Genomic DNA, 17,051 nt, shown 5'->3' with positions numbered 1-17,051 from the left:
TTAAATATAAATAAATTAAACTTAATTATCATGCATCATTAGTGGGTTGCTTCTAATCTCACAGATATATTTTGTCCGCATGTATGACTGTGTGATTCAATAAAGTATGTATCTTAACATTTGATATACTTCCAATCTATTCATTGCTTTTGGTAATAACTTAGATGTTAGAGACAATAGTAGAGTAAAAATGTCATTTTTATATAACGGTGTAAATAGAATAATATATATTGAATTACACTTTGACTAGCTTAATTACCCCGTAAAAATTGTGAAAATTAATAAAAACTACGTACCATGGTAATTAATTAAGGATAGGCATGTGTCCTTGTCAGAGATTGTGACACAAAGTATGAGAAAGGCTTTGACTAATTATATAGTGTTGCTGGTTTTTATTTTTGTTACAGCTATACGTACAGTGTTAATTAACTTAATAAAAGATAACTGAATATTAGATATAAAAAAATTAATTATTAAATCAATTATTTATATAAAGAATAAACTATTATTTTAATTTTTAATATTTAAACTAAATTCAAATTTAGTTTTTAATATTTTAAACATTTTATTTTAGACATATCTTAAATTTGATATGAATATTATAAACATTAACAAAATTTTTAGTTAAGTCATATTTTTTTTTATATTCGCATATTATTAGAAAAATATACATAACCAAAACCATCTTGTAACACTTTTTTTTAATTTTTTTTTTTGTATAAACTTAGAACTTTATCAATCAATTATCACTGCTCCAAAATCTAAAAAAAATCATTTGTATTAGTGATGGTTAGATGGTCGATTTTATTTATGTATTGAAATCGAATGTTATTGTTTTTTTAATATGTTAATAATTCGTGTCAAATTTAATAATGGAACAACATTAAATCTGTTTTAAATTTTTATAGAATAAAATAACACGTTTAAAATATTAAAAATTAATTTATAATTTAGATCAAATGTTAAAAATTAAAATAATATGTTTAAAAATAAATTAAATATATAATTTATATACAAATATATAATTACTGAATTTTAAAATACTTGTGACTTTTTAATTATCATTTGTTACTAAATGTGGTTGATGTAGTGGGGAACAAGACACAGGTAATGAAGGCAGTGATGAATTATGAGTTGTGAGTGAAAAAACCTGGTTTCTGGTCCAGAATCCTGAATCCTGAATTCTGAATGCTGTCATATATATATGTCTCAGCACCCAAGCTTTAATTTGATTTTTCACTTTCCACGTAACTCTCACATTTATGCTTTTGATTTCTATATTTCTATATTAATTAATTTCCAATAATAATAATAATAATAATAATATATGTTATTTGTGTTGTGGTGAAAATCAAAGACACTAGATGTTATTTGAATCGATGTTGATAGTGAAGATATAGTCTCTTTAAGGAGGCACTAAACGACAACATTCAAAAACACTACTCAGTGTCACAGTTCACAGTTGGAAACAGCGGAGAACCGGATCTTCACCATTTTCCAAACCCTATATATATATATATCCCCCCTACTAGTTGACTTTGATTAGATCATAATGTTCATGTTAAAGAAATAATCGTTAATGTGTCACTTTTTATTAGTCTAAATTTTTAAGAAAAGATGTATCTTAAAAATTTCGATATTGATTTTATGTGAAATTGATAATTAAGAATTGTTAGAAGATAATTTAGTCAAATTTATCAATTATTTTTAGCTATCAACTTCATATAACGTTAACTATATTCGAGTTTCTACCAAAGATATATCATAATATGTATTTTAGAACTTGTATGATTAAAAAATTTAGAATTCGATTTTTGTTAAATAAAAAAATAGTATAAAATAAATAAAAGAAGAAAAAAATTATACAAAAATTTAAATAAATTAAAAAATATTAAAGATATAATTATTTATATATCTTTAATTTTTTATTAATTTAAATTTAAAAAAAATAGTATTATGGTAGTTAATTTATTTGCTTCCAAGTAAAAATTAATTATATCGTGCTTTGATGAATAATTCAAACAAAAAATACTCACGAGTTATAATGCATTTTCTCATGTATGTGTAGTGGAGATGTGCCTATCAATAATCCTTATGTTTTATTACTATTAGTGTAAATTATTTACTTATTTATTTAGTTCATATTGTGCTGTAAAAACAAATTATTTTGGTCTGGGGAGGAGTGATAATGGACCAATATGGACCATGACCCACTTGATTTAACAGTTTCAATTTGTTTTTTACTACTCGATCTCATAGACTATGTAAACTGTGAACTGTCAAGATCTATGAGTTTAAAGTTTTTTAAACTTTGAACTCTTTCAACTTCAAAACTTTATCAATTTATATTTTTATTTATTTAGTTATCTATTACTTTCTTTTTGTCTAGAGTAATGAAGAAATAGCGGTCAATAATGTGTTTAAGATTTATCAATTGAATAATTAAAAATGTTATTCGTACACTAAAATCAATTATTAAAATTAGTCACTAATATATTTATATATAAATACATGCAATGTATATAGTTTAATTTATTTATATATAATATATATTTAAATTTTAATATTTATTTTATACTGGTGACTAACTTTAGTCATTAATTTTAGCATATATGTAATATAACTGTTGAATAATTAATGTTATTTATATATTGAATCTTTTGTTGTTGTTTTTTTTTTTTAATCAAATAGCATATATAAACGGAGAAAGCTAGATGAAAATTTGCATATACTTGAATAAAGATACATTTAGAAAAGAACAATGTTATATAAAATAAATTTATTTTTTTAATATTTTAAATTTTAAATACTAAATTATAAATTATAAATTTTAATAATATAAAAATAAGATATTATCTCAAAATATTAACTAATATTAAAAAAATGTGACCCTTTAACATTTTTTTTCAGAAAATATATACATAAAATTGGACTAGAATTTGACTTAAGATTTTTTTTTTAAGTATTATTGATGATTAACAAGAAAAATTACAAATAAAAATTTACTTTACTTAAAATTTTTAAATTTTAAGGATAATGATGTCTTATTTTTTTAACCATATTTATAAAAAAAAATTGCATCAATATTTAATGTCTAAAGCATTTTTTGACAAGTGATACTATACATATGTGCATCTTTGGTAACAAAAAAAAATTGCTCACACAATATGTGCATGCATTTTTTTTTTCTCTTCGTATTACTTCTTATTAATATAACACAAATTTTTACTAAAAAATCCATAAAATTATTGATATAGCACAAAACTTTTTTGATATAAACATAAATTTTTTGTATATATCACATAAATTTTTGCTATACAATTCATAAAATTTTTTATTGCTTTTTTTGTCCTATTCTATATTAACTTTTTGTTTTTTATCTGATAATTTTGTGTTGAATTCTCATGATATTTGATACTTTAAATATATTTTGTTAGTTGAGTGAATCAATATCTTAGACACGTAATTTTTTAAAAGCTTTTGTGTTGATTATTGCAAAATTTTTGTATTATGCACTCAAATTTTATGTTTAGTAATTTTGGTGCACATCTTAAAAATTACTTCTAAAAAAAATATATTAACATTTAATATTTTTATTATATTGTAAAATATTTTAAAAATAATTTTGTGTATTAAAAAAATTGGGATTAATTTATACTATTTAAAAAACTCAAAAACTAAATTACATACAAAGGAGTAGTAGAAAAAGAGACAATAGATTAAATTGCCATGCATGCACTAACCCTAAAAATGTTAAATCTTTAATTAATAAACAAATAAAGTTACTGTATATGGGTCGGTGGGTGTCACTTCAAGCTTGCATTAAAATGTAGACAAAGTCAATTTATCCTTCTACAAATTAAAACATATTTCAGATTTCAGATTTCATATGTAACTTTGTTGCTGCTGTCTCTTCATGAATTTTATTTTACATTCTTGCTATAATTTTTTTATTTTAAAATTTAATTTTAATATTTCGATAATATAATAAAATATTTTATATAATTATATATAAAAAATAATTTGTTTATGTTTATATGAAAAAATGGGAATGGTTGGTCCAATAGGGAAACAAATGGCACCTCCCCCGTGACACTCACATTCAAATTAAAGGCAAAAATAGTACAAATTAAATATATGTGGCCCTTGATTGAATTTCTTTTACAAATGATTCCAAAACATATATCACATCAATTAAGATATAATTTACTGCAAGGTAGTACACTCGCTTATTATTATTATTATTATTAGGATAAATTTTTTTTCCTAACAGTTTGTCAAATTTTTTAAGAACACTTCTCTTATTTTGTTTTAATTTTATTTAATTTGTCCTAAAAAAAATTATTTATATCAAATGTATCTTCAAGAAGTTTAAAACCAGTAATTTAGCAACAATACTTGACAATTAGAAATTAATGATGAAATTTTATGTTTAACTTATGTGTGATAAAAGTTATGCTTATAAAATTGTTGCTAAATTAATCATAAGTTTCTTAAAAAATTACTAGTTAGAAATACATTTAATATAAATAAATTTTTAAGACAAAATTAAAATAAAATATAACTTAAAAATATTTCTTAAATTTTTGACAAATTTTAAAAATAAAAAATATATTTTATTTATCATCATCATCATCATTATTATTATTATTATTACTATTATTATTATTATTATTATTATCGATCTATTGAGAGACTAGTATTATATATTATATATATTAACATTTGATTTATATAAATAGAAAAGAAACCATTTTATCTCTTATACCGTACCGTTTTCATTGTCTCTCTCTATATTGAAGTATAAAATTAAAGAAGAACCAAAATCCATGAAATTAATAATCATCTACCTTCTATAATTAGAGTTAAAATCCAAATATGAGCGATTGAGAAGTCCAACACTGTTTTAATTTCTTCTGTGAAAGCTGCTTTTTAACTTTTATCAAATAAATTATACACGAGCTAAGCATGCACATTTTAATTAACTGCTTGAAGAGTTTATATTATATATGGTAATAATACAGGTAAAAGAACGTATGGATTGTATTAATTATTATATATAGCAAGAAATTAATAATAACAAATTTTTGCACGCTCGTGTTATTATATATATATATATATATTAATTAAATCTAACCACTTCAAGATCTTGTCATGCCGTATATATGGAGTACATATTTATGATACGGTAATATTAGGTAGCGTTTGTTTTGAGGTACTGAGACAGAGATTGAGAGATTAAAGAGATTAAGATTCAGTATTATGTTTGTTGGTTCAGAGACTGGTACTAACATTTCTGTTTGTGTCTCTAAAATTTCAATATTTCAGTACTTCCAAAAAGTAGGGACACAGAGGACTAAAATCTTTAAAGATGGAGACTGAAACTTTAATGACATTTTATACCTAAAATACCCTCATTTTAATTAATTAATTCTAATTTTATCCTTTGTGCAAATTAAATTAGAGTTTCATTCTTGTTTCAATTTCTGTCTCTCATTTTGCACCAAACAAAATACCAAGATTTATTTCAATCTCTGTCTCTCAGTCTCAGTCTTTCTGTCTCTGTCTCTCCACCAAACGCTACCTTAGAGACATAATAATTAAAGCTATTTTATTTAATATGATATTTATAATTATATATTTATTATATTTAAATTATTTAATTATTCTAATAATAATTAAAAAATATTAAATAATATTATTGTTATAATATATATTACTCTTACACTCACTTCAATTCCATTCCATGTAATGTTATATTTAAAATAAAAAATTTGACTTTCACTTTAAACATGAAAAATATTATTCCATGTCCAACGATAGACGTTAAATATTTAAAAAAAAAAAAAAAAAAAAACTAGTAGACAGAATCTTCATGCCACTTTTTTAATTAGACAATCACTTGGTACTATAATGACTATAATGTATCCACTTTTAAACCCAAGTAAAGTGATTGATGTATATTACTTTACAAAATAGATATAATCATTGGGAAGAAGACTTTAATTCTTTTCTTTTTCTTTTTTCCTTTATATTATTCTCATATCTTTTTATTCGTATTTCTCGCACATTCTATGGAGTAAAAAGTGAGGAACCACTTTTATGCATGCTCATCTTTGTGGAAAGTGGAAGAATATTATCAATTATTTAAGATTGAATTTAGAATAGGGTGGTGATGATATTTTGTAGAATTCTATCTATATATCTTTTACACACCATAGAGTTTGGTTTTCAAACATATATTTAAAGAAAAAAAAACTAAGCAAAAAGTTTTTGTTTAGAGTTCATGATTCAAAACTAATCAAGGAAAGTTAATTAGTATATAAATATATTAATAAGTATAAAAAATTATTTTTAATTAAATAATATGAATTTAATTTTGATGCACTAAAAGTGTAACGTGTAATTATATGTTCTTTTGGATGACCATTCATACCGTCAATATGAAAAACAATTATTTGGATTTAGATTCTCTAAATTTTGAATTTCACTTTAAAAGATAAAATGTGATCTCTCGCAATTTATTTTATAGGTAGGACCAAGAGAAAATATGTGAGAGAAACTATTTAAGGGTAAGAGATCATACTTTACACTCTAAAGTAAAAATTCAAAATTTCGAGAATCCAAATTCCAATTATTTTTACTGATGTGCCGTTACGTAATAATTAGATACACGTATAAAACTACTTTATACTGACAGTGCATCAAAATTAAATTAATTAAATATTTATTATAAAGTTAATTTTAAAATTTAAGATAAAAATAATTTTAAAAAATTAACTGATTGGAATTTGAATTTTGAAAACTCTTTTACAAACGAAGTAGAGACATAGTGTTTATTATTATTTTTTTAAAATGGAATATTATAATTTTTTTCGTTAAATAACAAAGGCAAACAATTACAAAACAACAAATGACGTACAAACCGAAATTTAACAATATTTGGCTCAACAATAATTTTTTTTATAATATATTTGCTTCAATAATTATCATTAAACTAGAAATCTTATCACATAACTCACTTTTTAACTTTCTGGTGAGTACTTATATTTGACACATTTTATTTCTTAATATAATCCATCCTATTTTCTTACACAACAAAACAAGCATGAATTTTTTTTTTTTTTCCGTTATAATAAAAGACAATTATTCATGATGGCAACTTTACTTAGCCGTCTTTAACTTTTATCTGTCACGGTTAAAAATATAATTATTTATATATTTTACTATATTAACTTCAATTTTTAAAATAACGAATTTTATATTTAAAAAAAATATAAAATTCAATCCTTAGCTTATTATTTCTAAAAACAAAAAGAATTTTAGAATAAAAGTTTGCGCCTCAATTTCAAAATATAATAATTAGTTAATGTATCACTATTATTATGTAACTTTTAGTAATAATTTATTGATTTAATTTAATTTAATTTAATCTCATATGATCAGTTAGGCTAGATTTCTATAAAAACTTGAAAAATATTAAGAGTTCTAACTATCTTTTTTATTATCTTCTTAATTTTTAAATAACAATTTTTTAATTTTTTTTTTACTTTTTTAATGTTTTCCATAAATAACATATATATTCAAAGTTTTGCCTATTTAAATATTAAAAAAATAAAGTAAGATTCCCATCATATCCATCATTCATTAAACTTACCACAAGCTAATAAGCCAACATTTAACTAAATATGTTATATTATCACTTATCAGCCATAATGATTCGGCATGGTGAGAATGATATCTTGAACATTAATTTTTTTTATTTTATTAAAAAAGCATAATATCTTAAACATATAATAAATACATATTTCCATTTCAAACGTGACGTCATTTCTATCAATTAAATAGTACATGCATCCATGCAAAACCTTCCGGCTATGATTGTTGACAAATAATAATAATAATAATAATAATAATAGTAATAATAAGAAGGTATAATGGAAAAATGTGACAAGTAAAATTAAAGCAAAAGAGGAACATATATAGATAAGGTAATTCTATTATAAAAATATTTGTACATTAAAATTGACTATTAAAATTAATTATTATGCATATATCTTTATTTAAATATATGTGTAATTTAATTTATATTTAATATATATTTTATATTTAAAAAATATTTTATATTAATAATTAATTTTAATAATTAATTTTAGTGTAAAGATAACATAATTTATTATATTAATAACCCGTTACCCACTTCATTCATTAAAGTTTCATTTCATATATGTAATGTATAATTGTGATAATTGATGATTGAATAAAAACAAACACGAAAATCTTTACAAAAATATTGTCTACACTAATTTAATTATTTGATTCATAAAAAAGGAAAATGAAAAAGACCGCAAATCCAATTTGTTTGTGGAAAGAAGCTCCCATCTATTCAGAATTCATTGCACCAAGATTTTCATAAACGACAAAGCAGATATATGTTTTTTTCTGTAATGAATGCACCGTCATTTTTCGGTGCTACTACTCCTTATAGTCATTTATTAATGAGAGGGATTTCTTGGATTTTTTTATTTAAATTATTTAAATATAAATATATAATCTATAACGTATTTACATATTTACGTTAATTTTATATATCTTAGGTATAGAGATATCAAAATTTCTAAAAAATAATTTAGATATTCTATATTTAAAATACAAATAATATTAAAATACGTGTATAAATCAGGTGTAATATACTTAGAATAAAGCTTTAAAGAATTTTATGACACTGTATTCGAAATATAACTATAATAAGTATGGTGGTAATATATCCGAGAATACTTTTAGTTTTTATTTTTATTTTTTATTTTTTAGAGATAATTTATTTTTCGATACAACTACTTTTTTTTTTTTTTATCAAAGATAGGAAACTCGAACCCGCAACCTCTTAATTGAGTATGGAGAGACTATACCATTTGAGCTATAACTCATTAACATGATACAACTACTTTTAAAAGGTTAAAATTTAAGAATTAAATTCTAAACTTTTTATATATAAGATTCTAATATTATGATATATTATAATATCAATTCTCTAAAAAATTTAAGCTAATAATAATAAAAGAGAACAACATAAATAATTATATTTTTAATTATATTAATATATTTTAAAATTATTTTTTATTGTGAAATTTTATTAAACGAAAAATTGTTTTTGTGATTTCTTTAAGGTATTAAAAAGCAATTAGGAATATTTTCTTACTTTTTACCAAATATTTACAATTTTTTTGGGTGTTATATCATCATTTTTCTATTTATAGTGTGAAGAATAATCTATATATAAAATCAAGAATGAGAAAGTAAATAATATAAAATAATTTGCATATGGTTTAACTTTTTAAATAAAACTAATAAAATATGCCAAAATAAAAAATATAAAAGCCCTTAAATGAATACGTAGAACATACTAAATGATTTAAGAACAATTAATCATCGTTATTTTCCTCATTTTTATAAATTTACACATTTTATGAGTACGGTAATACTATTTTTTCAAAAATTTTAAGTTCTTAAAAATATATAAATAATAATATTTTTAATATATTTTATTATACAAAAACCTTTTTTTTTAAATTTATGTAAATCTTTTTATTTTAAAACAACAAGAATCGAAATTTAAATTTTTATATTATACAAATTTTAATCCCATATTATGATATTATTTTTTTAAAATTTAAATTAATAAAAATTATATATAAATAATTATATTTTTAATAATTATTTTATTTTATTTTATTTTTGCTAATAATAAAAGAAGGCACCATTTAGAGAGAGAAGTAATTTTCCCACGTGTGTTTTAAGGAGTGGTACTACGTCCACGTGGCAGACATTGTCTTATGCCCCAAAAAAACATGCGACGTGGCACTTTCTGATCACTGCATAGGATTCCTTATTCTATGTCCTTAGAATGCAATGCATGCAGTCAGGCACAAACACAAATATCAAATATTCATCAAATAAAAAAATTTCTACATTTTTTGCTATTAACACAAAAGATTAATCAGATCTTAGCTTGAATATTCCCTAAAAAGACAAAAAAAAAAAAATACAAAGAATACAAAGAGAAAAAAAAAGGAGAGAAGACACACACCAAAAAAAAAAAAAACTTTTATCCCTAATTTTTCAAATGGATTTACATTTGATTTTTCATAATTTTTATATTATATTATATATATGTGTGAAATTTATGATAGCTATTATTATAATTTTTACCGTAGTTATATAATTTTAATAATACTTAAAAGATATTACTAAATGAAAATTACAATTTTTATGGTTTTTAAAACTTTTAATTAAAAATTATTTTTAAAAGTGGAGATTCAAGTGCAATCGACTTCACGTAAAGTTGATAGTTGAGTGTCGTTAGATGATTTAATTGATTTGACTAAATTTTCATCTAACGGCTGTCAGCTATCAATTTCCCGACTGCACCTGAATTTTTACCATTTTTAAATATTAAAAAAGATATTTTTTTTTACGCACCAAATGACACCACGCGTCGTCGCATAGAAAAAAGCATATAGGTTTTGTAATTATTATTGTATGTATGTATTGTTGTGTTGATGTTACATTATTATATAAAAAAAAAAGAGATGGTCAAACATGTTATTCATGATTCAACCATACTTGGCTTGGAGGCATACAAATCAAATGGATACAATATACGAATACGACAGATCGTATATAATAATATATTGAAATAGGTCACTCTTATAGGAGACATGAAAATCTTTCTACTTTTTTATATCATAAGCTTTTACAGAAGCAAAGATGCACATAAAAAACATTACATATTTTAATACCAAGAAACGACATGTATATGTATTCATCAATAATCTCTTTCTTCTATTCAAAACTATTTTCATCGGTTCTCTCTATATGCAGCCGTAAAAATGTTTTTTATATATATATATGCAAAAGATTTTTTTTTTCTTTTTTTGTCGATTCTCTATTACATGATTGTGTTCAAGTTCGTGCAACCCTTTCTTTCTGTTTTCCGATTGAATTTATTATTTTTTATAGAAATATAATTAGGATAAACAATTTTGGAGAGTACTTAAGGAATAAAATGAATAAATTTTTATAGTAGTATCTGACATTTACGACTTTTACAATTTTAGTTTTCTACATTTAAAGTTATTATATTAGTTTTTAAGATTTAGTTATAGGTATTATATTGATCTTTTGATTTTTTTTCGATGTTAAGTTAGCAAATAAATTTTTTTGCGTTAACTTTAACTTGTCACATTAGACACATAACTAAATAATATTATTTTTTTAACACTTAAATAAAAAAAAATGAGATATTTTGGAGAATAAGAAAATATAAAACAGTTTGTATATCATATAAATTCTTTTTTGTATTTTTGTTTTTGTCTTATTTAAACGTCAATAAAATGACGTCGCTTGATCCTATGTCTAACGTGATAAGTCAGAGCCAACTTAGCACTTCATTTGTTGATTTAGTGCTAAAAAGAGTTCTGAAACTAATATATATAATGCTCGAAATTGGATCTTAAAAGACTAACATAGTAAAATTTTAAATTTGAGAGATTAAAATAAATAGCGAGAACCATAAATCTAAAAGATTATTTTGGAGAATTAGTCGAATAAAATACAACAAAAATATATTGTAAACAAAAATATATTGTCTTTGTTATTTCAAAATATATTATTATTATAGCACCATGTTTATTACTTGTTTAACAACATCCAACAAGGTGATAAGTTCTATATTCTAAAACGGAAATGTTTGGTAACCAAAGAAAATCAGTTAAAAATAGCTATAACTTGTCTTATTTAGCATTCATTAATTGTTGCGATAATGAATTAATGCTAAATAAGACAAGTTATGACTGTTTTTGCCTGATTTTCTTTGGTTATCTTACAAAAAATTGAGGGAACAAACTTAACTATATTATTATATGCTAGAAATGGAACTAATCTCATTGACTCATTCCCTAATAACAAAGAAGGAAATTATATACGATTGGAAAATTAAATAAGAAAATATAGCATCATGTTTGATATTTGTTATATACTTCTATCTATATCGATCCATCTACACAATAACTGATTTTTTTTTTTGACAATGTATGAGTTTCTATAATTGAAAAATCTAAAATTCAATTTTTTTTATCAAAAAAATTATTAACTAAAAGGCAAACAAAAAAAAAACTTATATTAATTATTCATGCTTTGAATTTCAAAATGGAATTCTACTTAAAAAGATATAATTATTTATATACTTGTGTATATATGTTAACTTAAATTTTTAGTATAATTTCAGAATACACTCATTAATTACACAACTTCATGATTTTGAAAAACGAATAATATGTGTATTTACCTTCTCTTATATATGATTATGTATTTTAGTGATGATTAATATGTATACTAATGATGATAAATAATAGACGTACATTCTTGAAAGAAAGAAGCTTCGTTGAAAACATAAAATGTGTGCATTGAATGGGATCATATATATTAGCTATATAGGTTGAGAAAATGAACCAATTAATATTAATAATAATGACAAGATAGTCATGGTACCTCAGCATGTTCCACCATACTGAAATTGCACCTGCATGCATTATTTTTATTATTATTATTATGGCAACACCGTTTATATGTATGGTACGGTATGTCACGGCCTTGGACACACTCCAACGCTACCGTGCCGGCACTCGGACTTACTCAACCTCTTGAGCTAAGACCAAGTCAGCCTAACCCTCAATACTTAGCAAGAAAGCTAAGAACACAAGAGAACACAAGAGAAAGGAAGCTTTGGTGGAAAGAACACTTTATTACTCAAGTGTTGGTTACAAATGATTCACACACCCAAACTCTAACTCTCATCCCTATTTATAGCCATCCACCTCCTCAATGGATGGTTAGGATTAAATCTAATCAACGGTCCAGATTAATCATCCAGAACCTTCTTTACAAATATCTATCCTACCACAACTCTCTAAATGTTTCTAGATTATTCCATATCACTCTTTATACTTCTATATACATCTACACTCTTCTAGAATACTCTATGACCTTCCAGAGTCTTCTAGAACCTTCTAGGGTATTCCGGGACCTTCTAGGACATTCTAGAACGTTCCGGAACCATCTAGAGTATTCTCAAACACTCCAGAAAACTATTCAAACACTGTTAAATCTAACCTTCTAAAATTTTCCGTGACATTCTCCCACACCTAATGCGTAGACGTCCTCGTCGCGTTCTGTTCATGATAGCGCTCTAGGTGTTCTTGAAATTGCCACAGATCTTCGCGAGTTTCCCAGCTAGCTTCAGTTATCGGGAGCCCTTTCCACTTGATCAAGTATTTGATACTTGGTGGTACTCCTCTTTGTCGCACGACGCGATTAGCTAGGATCTCTTCGATTTCTTTGTCAAAAGATCTAATCACCACAGGCGGAGCACGACTCGAGTTACCTCTACTCGGTTCGTCTTGGTCCGCATGATATGGTTTAAGCATACTCACATGGAAGACCGGGTGGATCTTCATAGAGGGAGGGAGTTGTACTTTATAAGCAACCTCCCCAACACGTCCAATGATCTCAAATGGTCCTTCGTATTTGCGGATTAAACCCTTATGAACCTTGCGAAAGGCTTTGAATTGTTGTGGAAGAAGTTTGATCATTACCTTGTCTCCCACTTGATAGCTTGCATGCCTCCTCTTCTTATCTGCCCATTTCTTCATCCTCTTGGCAGCTTTGTCGAGGTAAGAACGAGTGACATCTTCTTGTTCTTCCCATGACTTAATCATATGATAAGCTCCAGGGCTCTTCCCTGAGTAAGAGGAAGAAAGAGAGTGAGGCGTAAGCGGCTGTTGTCCAGTCACAATCTCGAACGGACTCTTCCCTGTAGACTCACTCCTTTGCAAATTGTATGAGAACTGAGCAATGTCGAGGAGTTTTGTCCAATCCTTCTGATTAGCGCTCACAAAATGCCTTAAGTAACACTCGAGTAAGGCATTCACTCTCTCAGTCTGCCCATCGGTTTGAGGATGGAAGCTTGTTGAGAAATGAAGCTCCGACCCAAGGAGTTTGAACAACTCTGTCCATAGTCGTCCTGTGAAGCGTGGATCTCGATCACTAATGATACTCTTAGGCAATCCCCAGTACTTCACCACATTCTTGAAGAATAGTCGTGCTGCTTCCTCTGCAGTGCAGTCAGTAGGGGCAGGTATAAAGGTAGCATACTTCGAAAATCGATCCACTACCACGAGAATAGATCCAAACCCCTCGGACTTCGGTAAGGCAGAGATGAAATCTAGAGAGACACTTTCCCACGGTCGCTCTGATGGAGGCAGAGGTTCCAACAACCCACTTGGTGTCTTGTTTTCAATCTTATCTTGTTGGCACACAAGACAAGTCTTCACATAGCTCTCCACTTCAGCTCTCATTTGAGGCCAATAATAAGAAGATTCAATGAGTGCTAAGGTCCTTCGCTGACCTTGGTGACCAGCCCACTTGGTGTCGTGGCATTCTCTTACCAACTTCCTTCTCAGATTGTCCCATTTAGGAACGTATAGTCTTCTCCCTTTTGTGTAGAGAAGGTCGTTTTCTAACCAAAATCTTTTGGTCTTACCTTCTCTAGCCAACTCCACCAACTTCTTGGCTAATGGATCGTGATGCAACCCTTCCTTGATGATATGCATAATATCTCCTTCCACCATAGAAATGGCCGCTAACTCAGCCTTGCGACTCAGCGCATCTGCTACGACATTAGTCTTGCCTGACTTGTATTCGAATTCGAAATCAAACTCAGCCAAGAAGTCTTGCCACCTAGCTTGTTTGGGGCTTAACTTCTTTTGAGTTTGGAAGTAGCTTGTAGCCACATTGTCTGTCTTGACGATGAAGTGTGAACCAAGCAAGTAGTGACACCAAGTTCTCAGACAATGCACCACCGCGGTCATCTCCTTCTCTTGGACAGTGTATCGCCTCTCTGTATCATTCAACTTGCGACTCTCAAAGGCAATAGGATGTCCTTCTTGCATCAGAACTCCTCCAATAGCGTAGTCAGAAGCATCAGTGTGGACTTCAAATACCTTTGAGTAGTCGGGTAGTGCTAGTACTGGTCCTTCTGTGATAGCAGCCTTCAACTCATCAAAGGCCTTTTGACACTCCTTTGACCATTCCCAAGAGTGATTCTTCTTGAGAAGATCAGTTAATGGTGCAGCCTTAGCGGAGTATCCCTTGATAAACCTCCGATAGTAATTAGCCAACCCAAGGAATGACCACAATTCAGATACCTTGTTTGGCGGCTCCCACTCTTTGATAGCCTTCACCTTTCCTTGATCCATGCAGAGAGTTCCACCTTTAATGATGTGTCCCAAGAAGTGGACTTCGTCCCTTGCAAAGGAACACTTTTCCTTCTTCACATATAGGTTATTCTCTCGCAAGATCTTGAACACGGTTCGTAAGTGTTCTACATGTTCCTCCAAGGTATTGCTATAGACAACAATATCATCCAAGTAGACCACTACAAACCGATCAAGATAAGGTCGAAAGATCTCGTTCATCAAGGTACAGAAGGTCGCAGGAGCATTGGTCAAGCCAAAAGGCATCACCAACCATTCATACGATCCATACCTCGTGACACACGTGGTCTTAGGCTCATCACCATCGGCAATTCTCACTTGGTGATATCCTGACCTCAAATCTAGCTTTGAGAACCACTTGGCTCTACCAAGTTGATCAAACAAATCGGCTATCAAAGGAATGGGGTATTTGTTCTTGATGGTTACCTTGTTAAGTGCTCGATAGTCGATGCATAACCTCAATGAACCATCATGCTTCTTTTGGAATAAGACTGGTGCGCCATAAGGTGCCTTCGATGGACGGATGAACCCAGCATCTAGCAAATCCTTGAGTTGCTTCTTCAACTCCTCGAGTTCTGGCGGTGCCATTCTATACGGTGTTGAGGCGGGCGGCTTTGCTCCTAACTCCAATTCAATCTTGTGGTCCACCTTCCTCCTAGGTGGTAGTTGTTTTGGCAACTCGAGAGGCATCACATCCTTATTTTCTTCAAGGACTTCCTTGATTTCGGGAGGAACGTCTTCTCTTTCAAGTGTTGACTCCTCTTGTAGTAGGGCCAAATATGTAATCTCTCCCTTCTTGAACCCTTTCTTGAGTTGCACGACAGACAGTATCGGTGGTCCGCCAACTTTAGAGACTGTAGGGACCATGCATGGAGACCCTTTCTCCATGACACATATTACGTCGTAGTATGGCATAGGTATTATATTTGCCTTCCTTTGCAAATCGAGCCCGATGACTATTTTAAAATCATCCATGGGTGCTACTGAGAAATCTACAAGGCCCTTCCAAGAACCAAGAGTCATCTCAACCCCTTTTGCTACTCCCTTAAGGGGTTCACCCTTGGTATTCACGGGTTTGAACCAACCATTCTTTTCGGTGATCTTCAACCCAAGCCTCCTTGCTTCATCAGGCGTGATGAAGTTGTGTGTAGCACCAGTGTCGATCATAGCCATGACAGGTTTTTCATTGATAAAGGCTTTGACATACATCAAGCCTTTCTTTTCTGCAGTACTTGCCTCTTTGGTCTTCACAGCATTTATGTGTTGGATAGATCCAACACACTCAGTTACTTGAGTTTGAGCTTCTCGTTCCTCAGCGATAGATGCCAAAGTCCCTAGCTTGGGACAATCCTTCATTTGGTGCGGTCCCTTGCACACGAAGCATCCTCCTTTGGGCACGAAAGCCTTCTTCTTTTCTTCGTACTCTTTCTTTGAAGAGTATTTTCCTTCCTTCTTGGTTGAGAAGCTCTTCCCCTTGTCTCCCCCACCTTTAGCAGAACTAGGCTTGGAGGAAGACTTGGGTTTAGAGTCTCCCCTATGATACTCAGTGAGTGATTCGGCCACCACGATGGCCTCATCGACATCCTTAACATTCCTTCTTTGTAGTTCTTGCTTTGCCCAAGGTTGGAGTCCATCAATGAAGAAGAACAATGCATCCTCTGATGCTAAGTTGGGGATTTGAAGCGTGAGAGTAGTAAAGTCCTTTACGTAGTCGCTAAT

The sequence above is a fragment of the Arachis ipaensis genome, chromosome B2, assembly GCF_059453495.1.
Source record: "Arachis ipaensis isolate K30076 ecotype BB chromosome B2, ASM5945349v1, whole genome shotgun sequence".
NCBI lineage: Eukaryota > Viridiplantae > Streptophyta > Magnoliopsida > Fabales > Fabaceae > Arachis > Arachis ipaensis.
The sequence above is the reverse complement of the archived record's forward strand: the minus strand, read 5'-3'. Positions refer to the sequence as shown.